Raw genomic sequence first — 14276 nt, 5'->3', positions numbered from 1 at the left:
ACTATAACGTAGACTACGAATGGGTTCGAAACGTAGAGACTGTGTTCTAAAATTCACAAATACTTATATCTTATAAATTTGAAATAAAAACTCTTATTTCTTATACGAATTAAAAACAGAATCGAAATATGTTTTCAAAATTTAAAAGCGAGTCAAAAGTATACTTAGACACTTAAAATCCGAAATTAATAACACGAACAAAACCTACACATTTAATTAATAAACAAAACATAATTAACATGTAGTACTCCTTAAACAATCAAGAGCAAGGCACATAACAAGTCTTAACAAAATTCAAACTTTAACAACTAATAATAATTAACACAATTTCATTTATCGAATAAGATAAATAACATACATGCTGTTACAAATCTCAATATTAACCAAATATAGCTTCTGAATATGAGAAAATAGTCAACTGGAGAATCAAAGTACATTAAACAAGGATTCCAAAATGACCAGATTCATAATAAACGGACAGATAACGAATTAGTTATGAATTTTAGAAGTTCAAGTAACATAACAGAATTTACTCAAGACCAGATTACATACAAAGCTGATTTTGACGACAAACTGATCTCAATTAGAATATAACTAAACATTTAAAGAGCATTATCAGAGGTTTCTAAATTGGTAAAGATCACAATTTCATGGCAAATAAGGAGATATGAATTTTTAAATACGGAACAACTCAGCAGAAAAGTATAAACAACCCTAAATTTTTGTAAAGTCAGTTTAGACAATTTAATAAATTTAAACAACAGGTATGACTGATAATGAAATATTATATCTCAAGTTTTCCAGATTGGTATCATGAGTAAATTTTCGACATACGGTCAATTTATAACGAATTTTTGAACATGGGAAAAAGTTTCGCGACTAAGAACTGGAGGGTAACAAAGAATGTGATTTGTAACATAGATACATTGCGAATTTCGACATACTGCCTGATACAAAAGTTGTAGGTAACGAAGAGATCTTTTCAGAATGTCCAGAATCAACAAAATCTGATCAATTTTCAATTTACTACGATTTTTACAACCAACTAATTCACAGAAAATACTATATACGAATTTCAGCATAAACAATTAAGCAAACAAGATATATTTACATCAAATACACATGACAAGGAGCAAGAAATCAATATCTCAAGTCAACATATACGTGTTAGAATCAAAGAGGAAAAGAGAGCGTACCCAAATTGATGTACGACTTATTCGGATTCTAAAGGATTCTTATATAGCACATAAAACTTTGGGTCACGATTTTCTCCACCTCATAAACCACTTTTCCAAATATAAGGTCTTCTCAAGAAGATTTCAATTTTAAAAATAATAATTCTACGCTTCCTTCCATCAATAAAGAATCTTTTCTACTTTATTATTCAAATTAACTAACACAAAAATAAATTCTAGAATCTTCCAATTAATACTAAAATGATTGATACTTTGCACCCCTTATGTTTAGGCGTTTTTTCGATTTGATCTCAAACAATTTTTTTGGTAGTACACACTCTAAAGTTTGAAAAGCGCTTCGTTTTGCACCCCTTTGACCACTCTCCGTTTAATTGACCGTTAAAGTTAACAGATTTCAGGTTTTCACTTTGCACCCCATAATTTTAATTTTTTTTCATGAGTATTTTGAATTTTCTTTTTCATGAATCAGAACTGTTCTCTCTGCACTCCTCTTTTAAACGACGCATGTGATTCAGTATTGCAACACATTCATCAAGAGCTTAATTTTTAAGACTGAAAATTAAGACTGAAAGAGGTTATGGAGGGAACTTCTCCCAAGTGGCTTTTATGGCTGAGAGCTCTCCCAAGTGCACCTCCTACCTTGGTTGGCTGCCTTGTGAAGCTCTGCAAGTGTAGGATTCTGAATAATTTTTGAAATATGATAATGGCACCAAAAAAAAAAAAAACACACCGCTCCCATTAGCAATGGTAGTACAACCCTGATTAAGGAATTGGAAAATGCTACCACAAAATTTGTGTCAAAACATATAAGTTGCTTCATATGTCATGCTCTTGCTTATAGGTAAAGGAGACCGATTCTGATGTGTACATATGAATGCAATCCTGCTACCAGTGTTCTAAAAAGCGCATTAAGCGGCCGTCTAAGCGGGCGCTTAAGCGGAATCGGAGGGTAAAACGCTTCGATTTTACATTAAGCGGGAGATTAAGCGTTTTTTAACATTAAGCGGCCTGTTAAGCGGATTAAGCGGACATTAAGCGGATTAAGCGGTCAGAATGATTTTGACTTGATAAATTTTTATATATAAATACAAATATTTTTTTATAAATATTATGAAAATTATAATAAAAAATTAAAAATATCTTTTTTATCAAAAACATTTTATGTTTAAATTCTTATTACTTAATTATTTTATAATTTTAATTATATATATAATATTATTATATATAAAATTTTAAATATATATTATTAATCCGCTTAATCACCCGCTTAAAATTCCGCTTAAGCGTCCGCTTATCCGCTTAAGCGCTACAAGGTCACCTCACCGCTTAGGACCGATTTGCGCTTTTTACAACACTGCCTGCTACACAAACGTAACTTTGCAAAATAAATCTCAAGTGCACCTATCTGTGTATACCATAGACTAACAATGACGTATTATAATGTTGTAAGATATAAAAGACTATTATAAAGATATAATTTTCATTAGTTTAGTGCTCATGAAAATCTATATTCAATAATATATCTGAACATATTATTTTGAAATTGAAATGAACGATCCACAATTTGAACTTTTAAGTCAGACTTATCACCTGAGACCAGTTTTTACATCTAAATATTTTGTGATCTTGAGGAACTGTTTTGCCTCTTTACACTGTTTTGCCTCTTTCACTAGTAGCAAAATAAAGCGCAAGCCAAATTGGGTAATGAGAGGTTTATAATAATCAACACATATTGTGCGTTTGACAATCGTAGCACTCATGCTTGAGAAACAACAATAACCGTTCTAGAGGACTTTTATAGTAAAAATTAAGCATGACGCAAGAGACTTTATTTATTTATCTTATATGAAATATAGAGGGAGATGCTTCTACATAAAATCAAAGTAGATATGAGAAGATAGACACACCAGCCTGAGAAAAGAGATGCTCGCAATCAACATACCTTAGCAGCAAAGTTCCCTCCATAAGCTCTCACAACCTCTTTCAGTCTTAATTTTCAGTCTTAAAAATTAAGCTATTGATGAATGTGTTGCAATACTGAATCACATGCGTCGTTTAAAGAGGAGTGCTGAGAGAACTGTTCTGATTCATGAAAAAATTATTTCAAAATACTCATGAAAAAAATTAAAATTATGGGTTGCAAAGTGAAAATCTGAAATCTGTTAACTTTAACGGTCAATTAAAAGGATAGTGGTCAAAGGGTTGCAAAGCGAAGCGCTTTTCAAATTTTAGGGTGCATATATACTGCCAAAAAAAAATAGTTTAAGACCAAATCGAAAAAAGGCCTAAACATAAGGGGTGCAAAGTGTCAATCACTCTTAATACTAATATCTAAATATATAAATACAAATAATCCAAATCTAATATCTAACTCATAATAACAATACTAATTAAATAAAAATATTTAAATAATAAAATTACAGGATTTTACGCTCAAGCTATAACGTTTTCTTATTTACACTATAATTAAAGATATTTTAAATTTAGTTTACATCTACAATTTTTGTCTCATCATATAAATAGTTTTATTAAAATATTAAGCCCGTCTTGGATCTGCCAATCTCAGCAGAATTATAGTGACTTTCTAGATGTTGTTTGTTTCGCGGAAGCTGAAGCAAGCTGTTTCTAGCTTCTGCTTCTTTTCACCCGTTTGTGTAAATAAGTAGAAGCATTTTTAAGAAGCTACCCCATTTCTTTAGTTTAAATAAGAAGTAACTTCTTTTCTAATTGTTGGATTGCTGCATATAGCTCATCCTTGCTATCTAAGTGCCTATGCGTGACCATGTACTGGACTACATGGTCACTGTCCATGGCATTTAAAGAGAGAACATGCATTTATAAATTGTTAGCATTTTTCAAAAATATTACCAAATTAATTATTATGTTATAAAATTTAAAATTATATATTTATTTTAATAATTCATATGGTATTCAAATAATTTAATTATATCTTTGATTATCCAAATTTATTTATAATTTATCATTTATAAGTAGTTCTAAACATAAATATCAATCAATCATTAATATTTTTCAATTTTAACAATCATTAACTTATATTGTAGAATATAGTGTCTTGTGATTTATAAAAATAATTATTTTACTTTTTTGATTATAACGATTATGTTGTAGAACATAATTTGTACGTTGTCGAATATCTACAAATATTTGAAAAATAATTAAAATAATAAGGTCATATTTGTCTAATTTTGATATCCAATATTCTAATATTTTATGTACGACAGAAAACTTGGACCTTTGTCATATATACAAGTTTGAATTTTAAATTAGGTAAAAAAAACACATAACTAAAAACCATCATATAATTATATAATCTAAGTGAAACCGAAGCGAAATAAGAAAATTGAACTAAACCGAAATAAAAATATTCAAACCGTGTAATTATGTTGGGTTTTAAATTTTATTTATAAATTTTATAAATATAATATATATTATTATTACACATTAATATAACAAATGTTTCACATAAGCAATTTACTCGAATATTTTAGCGTCAACTTATTCCTACATTAATTTACATATCTTATTGTTTTCAATTATGTAAATGTAATCAATTTTTTCTTGACATATTTTTGTAAAATTAGCATCGGTCGATATTTTGGATCACCCTCATTTTAATATATTTAAATTCATGTTCGTACAAAAAATTACTTGATATATTAATTTCATTTTTTATTCTTAAAAGTATTCGTTTTTAAAAACTGATTAGGGGTCCATAATATAAATTAGGTTCCATTCAGTATAAAAATATGTTCAATTGAGTTCTCAGTTTTCTTGGTTGTGCCGTGCATAATTCCCTTTGTTATTTGATTACCAATCCAGTTTTTAGAATTTGTGTTTGTTGAGAAGTTGCTTTAAGCGTTGCCTGGTAATATTGAGGCAGAAGGTTTCAACGGTTGCTTTGAATGTTTTCTGTTATTTAGCAGTCCTAGCTAGTGGTAATATGGATTGGTTATCTTTACTATTCCGTGCATTCTCGTTATTGATATCTTTTTTATCATATCTCGATGGAGTTGTCATTTGAATTATCCATCAGAATGTGATTTCACTCAAAAAATTTATCACCAAATCAAGATCTCGTTTATGATCAATAAGCAAAAATAAACCTCCAGCTACCATCACCAATGACCACTGTGGCCACTACTAAAAAAAGGGGTTAAATTTGATCAAAAATTTCGTGATCAATTTTAGCTAAATTCGACCAGAAATTGTGATAATTCATAATTATGCAATTTTTTATTTAGCCGGTCATATTTACCCGTTTTCCTTGTTCCATGCTTGCCACTATTACCATACTTAGCAACTACCTACCACCATACGCCTCCATCACTTGCTACCAATATGGACCTCCTATTATCATAATTGATCATTAATAATCGACAACCAGCAGTTAAAACAAATAGATTTTCTCAATTATGAAAAATAAAAGCAGCATATTTTACTAAATAAAACAAAGATTAATGCAGTATAAACTAGTAATTCATATAGTTGTAAATAGTGATTTTGAAATAGATAATTGGATTTTACTTAAGATTTTGTATTTGATTTAGCCTTTATATATATATATATATATATATATATATATATATATATATATATATATATATATATATATATATATATATATATATATAGGGTGAGATTCAAATTAGAACCTATACTAGAATTAGAACTTAGAGATTTATTTAAATCTATGGCTATGATTTAAAAGGCATTTATATTAAATCATTTAATATCTTCCCTCATTAAAGCACACATTATATTTCACATTATATTAGGTAATAAATTATATATCATATCTCACTATTTCAGGAAATATATCACACATGATATAATTATTGTATACCATTGCAGTATATCTAAGTAATAGATAAAAAAATCAAATCAATTTATAAATATACTATGGTATATCATTGCAGTATATTTAAGTTACAATAAAATAATGAATTCACTAATTATTTCATTTTAGCTAATATCGTGTTGATGAATTGAATCTATTATTTTATCTATTACTTACATATACTGCAATGGTATATACTATGGTTATGTTATTTTTGTATTAGTTCGACAATAATGTAAGAGTATAATTTATGATATACTGCAATAGTATTTTTTTGTTTTAATGAATATATGACATAAAAATAGAGTATACTGCAGCAATATATAATAATTATATTTAAAACTAAAACTAGTTATGGTAAGTAAGTCATTTTATTTAAAGTGATTAGTTAATGGTCATAAATATGTACATATTTAATGCATATAGTACTTCATAATTAAATGTAATTTCAATCTCAACCATATAATATACTTAGATCTAATGGTCCTTAGCGAGTTCTAAGTTCTAACAATAACTTGGTTCTATCTCGAACGTGACCCTATATATATATATAGCACTTGCTCAAATGAGAACTTTTTTAAAATGAGAACCGTGAGAATTTTTTTTAATTTATCAATATCTCATTCATTTGAAGAGCCCCGTCAGGGCACCTTCACAAAAAATGTATATAATTAAGGTCTCCACCTAGCTAGTCGAAAAAATAAAAAAAAATAAAAAAAAAATCACTGATGACGTGGCAGTGGACTTTTTTTTTTGAATTTTTTATTTAACTAGAAGAGATTAGTTTTATATACATTTTTTATATTGGGTACCCACTAGTTTGATGTTTAGATTATCCAAAATATGATAAATTAAGGAAGTTCTCACGGTTCTCATTTTAAGAAGTTCTCACTGGAGTAACCCTATATATATATATATATATATATATATATATATATATATATATATATATATATATATATGGGTCAAGTTCCGTGGAGACGCAGCTTATCAAGAGACGAGAGAGACATAACACCAGCCGTTGATTCCATCAGTATTCTTGCAACAACTACAGGGGCACGCTGGGGAAAAAAATAATTTATACGCTGATGTAAACTAGAAACATAAGATCAATATACGTTCTTTATAAGGTAACGTGAATATACTACTGATTTGGAGCTTCAATCATGGATTTTTTAATTTTGGAAGCTTTCTAAGTCTTAATATACAAGACATATATAACTCAGAATCAAGTATGTAAGCGCTGAAAAGATTTGCAGAGGTTTGTAATAACAATGTCAATGGAAGCTAACATGGGCAACCCAAGGTTTTATTCTGGCTTTTGATCTCACTGATTCACCATATATTTTTACGAATTTCATATAGAACACCTTATGGAACCCTAACTCTTGATTCTTTATTTGGTTCAGGCGTGACAACGGTAGCGAACAGTTGCAGAACACCGTAAGGTCGAAGTCGATTCATCCTGAGATTGATCTCTCAAGGTTTGTTTTTCTTCTTAATCTCTTTTCAGAAACACATAAGTATATAGTTGTTTCTTATTCTAAGAATGTCAAGTAGAACACTAACCATTTTTTGTTCTTGATGTTTTTGCCTCATGTTATCAAGAACAGTATGAAGAACAAATTGTTTGCATGGGTGAGAAGGCAATCCATCAAGGTTAAAGTGTTCTTGGCTGTTCTTGTTTCCTCACTGTTGGCTCTCAAGTCACTCGTTAAGATTCATGGATTTTTGGCTGTCCAATGCATCTTTTCAATGATATTAGAATTGGACAGTTGGGCACCAGAACTCATGCACATGAATAGAAACAGGAGCAATGGTCATTATCCTGCGACCTCTTAGTTTTTTTCTATTTTTCTATTTTTGGTGTTTTGAGTGTTGTTAAGATATACACCTATTGTTGTCTAGTGTTCTTTCATAGGTGCTTGCAAATTCTTCATTATTTTGGATTCTTCATTGTGTTCCATTCCATTTTTGGATGTGCAAAGATATTTAAGATCAATATTATTTATGAGTCATAATTTATTAACAATTAATGCAGATGTTATTATATAATAATGGAAATTTTAACATTATATATCTATTCATATTTAACAAATTCTTATATTTTGACATGTTGATTTAAAGATCTCTAATTACAAAAGAATCTTTATATTTTTGCTAATAAATTTATTACAATCTGCATATTTTTGGTAATCTGTTCATGTAAACTACGTTTCAAATCCTTAAATATATTGTAACTCATATACTTAATTGTATTTAACGAGCTAATACTAAAATTCATGGGAGAAAAAATTAAACAACATGATTCATAAATTTCATTCTACTAAAATATATAATGTATGTAGATCACTTACAAAACTCAAAGTAATTATAATAAATTTTGCTAGAATATAATAAAAAAATTATATTAAAATTTTTGGAATACTTATTCGATTAAAAAGTTTATACTAAAATTTAGTTGTTACTTTGTTGAAATAAAAAGATATTATAAAATATTTTCGATTAAAAAAATATTTACTCGATTTTAAATCTTACACTATAATTTGATTAAATAATAGAACATAATATTTAAATATAGATCATATGTTCAAATTCACTATAAAATTTAAATTTTAATAATAACTCCTAGAAAACTATAATATAACGTTGAAAAAAAATATTATGTTTGATATTCAATTTAAAATGATATACTGAAATATTTGAATAAACACTTTTTTTTGTCATATACTTGAATAAACACTTAATAGAACTTTAAATAGCAAATGGTTACTACTTAGGCAAGCAATTGATATTTTGATAAGTAATAAAATAATAATCCTAAAGGTGGTCTTATACAACCGGAAAATTTAAGAACGAAATGTTTAATTTAAATACAAAATTTTAAAAAATATATTATTTTAAATTCAGACTTTGAATCTATCATACTAACTCAACATATGTGATAGTTTTAGAAATTTAATCTCTAAAAGATTCATTACAGTATTCCTCCAAATAACTTTTCATTTATCTTATTAAGTAAAATTTAATAATATATCATTCCTTAAGACACGTTCATAAAACTGAAGAATCCACGAGATTAAAGAATCAAAAACACTTTAAACAATCATAATTTATAAAAAAATTCATTTGACATGAACAATAAATTAATAATTAAAAATTATTTAAGAGAATCACAAATAAAGTAATATAAAAAACATTTTGAGAATTTATCAAAACCATATAGGAAATTATTCTCCAAATTACATCACCATGTTTTAATTTTTTTGAGTTCATAATGTATTTAATTTTTTGAATGAGATTCTTTAAAGTGTTTTATTAGCATTATATATCTCTTTTATAACAACATTATTTTGGAAAAAGTAGTAGAAATATGGAATTTTATAAAAATTCTAAAAAATTTCTTAAACATAATTTTCAGTAAATGTTATCTTAATAATATTAAAAATATACTAATTGTTTCATTAATATCATATTTCTAAATATAATTATTCTATATTAAGTTCTATTATGTTTCTCTAATAAAAGTAAAATTCCAATAAAATATATAATATAAGTTAATTATGTTCACTTTATAGGGAATTTTGCCCGCGCTTCGCGTGCGGGGACCCTCGTAAAAATTTATTATTTTTATTAACTTCGTTAGATTCGAAAAATGATAGAGAATTATATATGTGTATTTTTCGCAGCGACACAACAGAGTTAAAACATGGTAAATTTTGGCCGCACTACGCGTGCTTAAACTTTCGTATAAAATCTATTAATGTTATTAACCTCGTTAAATTCAAAAATTGTATAGAATTATACATGTGTGTATACTACATAGATAAAAAAAACATTGTTAAACAACTATACAAATTAACAAAAATTCACATAGAAATAAAAGTGTTATAAAATACGAAAACTTTTATTTACATTATAATTATATAATTTATTTTTCAATATTATATAAATAGTTGAAAACAATTATGTGTTTTATATTTGATAAACAAAATGATAATAAGTTAAAAAAGTTAGAGATTGTAAATTTTATACTGGAAGACATATTTTAAAAAAATATTTGAAATATTTTAATATTAGTAAGGTTACACATAAAATTTATGCAAAGAGTATTGGTAAATCTATCAATTTCACTTCCCAACTCTGTGGCAATTTCATATTTGTAAATCTATCTATCTAGTATCTATCTATTTCACCAATACCTACACATGAAAAACGATCTCTTTTAAAGATAATTACACTTTTAACTATATCAATTTTTTCACTTCTCTGCTTAAATCAAACACAAACGACACTTTTGATAGAACTTGATAATTTAATATTTTTTTCAATTTAATTATCATCATGATAGAAAAGTTAGCCTGGACATAGATAGAGAAATCAACACCTTCAATTTCTAAGAATCATTCATCAACTCCCCAGCTCACCAAAGTGGCTTGTATGACATGTACAGAAACCTGATAAATGTTTCCAACAATGATACTATCAACTCACTCATTCATTTACCTTTATGTCAACTTTAAATCGAGAAATAATTAGCAACCTTTCATCAAGTGCAAATAAACATGCTCGTGTAGTTATACGATGAGTGCATAAAATTTAGGAGAGATCTAGTCATGCTAATCACATGAAAGATTATAGGTAAAATCTCAAGAATGGCAGATATAGGATGTGTATGGTGTTAGAAGAAGATATAAACATTAAAACCCTGTACAACATTGATAAATTGAATTTATGGCTGTAAAAAAAAAAAAATAACACCATTTAATCTCAATAGTTTTACTTATTTCCATTTCCAAGCATCAGATGCATCCTTTCTTGAGAAGCAACCCTAGTCCTGGGATCTGTTTCTGCTAGCAATATTAAATTAGATAGTGAAGTCTTTGGAAGAGACGGATGTAAAGGGAGCCTGGAGGCCGAGCATGCAGTTAGACCGTGGATTTAACACTTCTTAAAAAATTTAACTCAACTTTAGGCCCCAAGCACGAATTAACAGACCATGATCCAAAAGAGTTTAAAAATAGATATATTGAATTATATGTAGCCATCCCTTCATCTTTAATCTTCTTTTGCCATCTTTTTTGCCTGGGAAATACAAATCAAGAACTGAGAAATTCTTATCATTATTTAGAAACCACAAAGTATAGACTGGTTGGCCAAGACGACCTTCTAAATAGTGCTACTTTTGCAGTAGTTTGATGATTAATATCCATCTAAGGTTTAAAAATAAAGCAAAACAAATTTAAAATCAAATTATCAGATGAGAAGGAATCAAACTTCTTCTTCATAAGTTGTGAACTTCAGCGCTGCTCCTCTTCTTACTTGGGTGCTGCTACTTTGGTCTCATCAGCCCCGTCCTGGACAGCCAGCATATAAATCAGTAAATTTGCACCAGAGACTCAAATTATGCATAATTTATATCTTAAATCTTGGCTAAATACATACATGCATATCAGAAGTCCACAGGGTTAGATTGTCTTGAAGAAGCTACATAATAAGAATGTTATCCTTGTATGAATCCTCTCCCAATGTATCTAACTCTCAATAGCTTCATTGAAAGCCTAAAAATATTGCAAGTACCGGTTAGAAAATTTTAACAATTTATGAGAAACTCAAATAAATCATAATGCGTTGCACTTGGTACACGAATCAGAAGGCGCACCTGGGGATTGATAACCTTTCCAGAGATCGGGTTGAAAACCTGGACGTGTTTCTTCGTCACCTGTTCATTAGACAACAAACAGTCGTTTTTGGATTATCCAACTTGAACAAAAGCATACAACCCATGTATCATCTGATTGGAAGTCAGATAAATATGATATGTATGTACCTGTGTAACCCGGTGGGACCTCTGCATCAGCCTTGTTGAATTCGCCGAGCAGATTCTTAGCCCCAGATGCACCTATTTCAGATGAGGTGCATGAAGATGCACCTATTTCAGATGCACCTAATTCAGATGATATACACGAAGATGTACAGGTCTGCTTTCCACTGATGGCTGCAAATTGGCGAAAAACGCTTAAAACATGAAATTAATGATAAGCCCTCATGCTGTCCAAATGGTCCTTGTTATATACGACTAATATAAAAAATATCATAGCCCACATGGATACCGTAAACAATTTAGATTTTCAGAAACAGGCAAGTGATATGAAATACTAATTAAACAGAGGGAGGTTTTCAACGCATGGAGGACTTCACATGTATATGCCTGTGGATATACATTACCGCACATATTTGTTTGTCTGACACATATACAGGCACCAAGATGGCTATTCTCAGACAATGTACATGAGGATGCAGGCTGTTGTTATACCTTTTTTCAAAACTGAGCTTATGCTGGGTCCTCTTCCACAACGGGGGCGCACGCGCTGAAACAAAATATCACATAAGAGTATTCGAAACAGAAGAGCGTGATACCATAATACATCAAAAAATATTAAGAGTGGCAATACAATACTAGTCAGAGGCTCTTGACAGACTTGTGATTTGATTTGATTCTCAATGCTTAGGCCACGACCCTTGCGCTTGTACACTTGCTCTGATGAGGTCGCATCTCCTGTGTACTGTATCGCAAACAGTTTTCAGTGCTGGGACCACGTCCACGACGATTCGAACCTGTTACAAACAAAAATTCAAGACCAAAGTTATATACCGTGACAGTCGATCAACAGTAGACCACATAGACGTTTCCTGGAAGTATAATAAATATTATTAGCACGTGTAATACCTGAGTTGATGGGGGAATTTTCTTTATCATAGTGAACTGGAGTTTTGAATATATCATTTTTAAAAAGTGTACTAACATTTGGACAACGGCGACTTGATGTGGTGTTGTCTGTGAATCATATTTAGCATCATTTAGAAGAATATGAGGAATAAATGAGCATGTGAATATATCTGAAGTCTGATGGACGATAAAGACTAATGGTGCCATTCAAACCAATATTGTATACACGGAACCTTTGAAAGGGATGTTCATGCTGCTATGCATGCGTTTGCATCTTATTACGCAACTATGGGTTACTGCTGCCATCATGGCTTGTACCCACGCCTTCCTTGCCCGCGTGTGTTGCTGCATTTATAAGTTAAATGGAATCAGTCAATTAAATTTTAAAGCATCAGTGTTATGGTTGAAAACTACCAAGCTCAACAAACAAACTTAATTTAGCACTTGCATGTTTCCTGTCAATTGTTACCTATGTTTCAGCCATAAGGAAATCTAAAATCTTACTATATATACCTATTGAAACTCCGATTCTGAAGGCCGTTTCCGAGCTGTTGTTCCTTGAATTAGAATGGGTTGGGATTGATGATACAGTGTCAATAGCAGGGAGAATAGGCTATATGAATCAGCACGAAAGGATACAACGTACCTCCACAACTGTCGATACCAGAGCTGCCGCAATCATCCACACCCGTCATGTGAGCGAATCCTGCACGAGATTAAAATCCTCGATACTCATGTTTGGCAGTGACTCAACAATGGGGTTTGAAGCTTGAATATACCAGTCTGTTGAATCGTGAATTTCAAATTTGATTATATCGTGAATAATGGGCCATAAGTGTATTACCCGTGAAGAAAACGGGTTACCCGTATTGTGAGAGGGTTAGGTAAATAAATTTTACCCATGGGCAAACGCTGGGTATTTTGAATGCCTTCACTAGTAATCATTAAGTATAAGTTGATAAATTTGAATTTTTTGTTATAATTTATTTCATTAATATATTAGTTAAGATTTGCTTATTGATGCATAAACTTAGAGAACTTGAAAAATATTTAATTTAAATTAGTAAAAATATTAAATAATTACAGTAGATTAACTAATTTATATTAGTAAAATGCAATCAAATACTCGTATTCATTAGATTTTTTTTAATGTCAGAATTAACATAGAAAAACCATTACATTAAGATTATCGGATATGTTCCATAAAAAAATTTAGAAAATAATAAATATATAATTTATTATTTATTACATCAGATATGATTGGGAGATTTCTTAAGATATTTATGGGAGATTCTTTAAGGTGTTCGTGAATAGATTGTTAAAATAACATTTAAAATAATCTTTACTATAATGTTTATTACAGTGAGTTCTTAAAATTTCTTATTAAAAATTCTCTAAGGCATTCTCAATAGTGTTATTTAATGTGAACTATTAATTTGAAATTTAAAATAGATAAAAATTCTTCATAATGAAATTCATAAAAGATAAAAAA

The sequence above is a fragment of the Daucus carota genome, chromosome 2 (assembly GCF_001625215.2).
Source record: "Daucus carota subsp. sativus chromosome 2, DH1 v3.0, whole genome shotgun sequence".
In the NCBI taxonomy this organism is placed as follows: Eukaryota; Viridiplantae; Streptophyta; class Magnoliopsida; order Apiales; family Apiaceae; genus Daucus; species Daucus carota.
Note: the sequence above shows the minus strand (reverse complement) of the source record.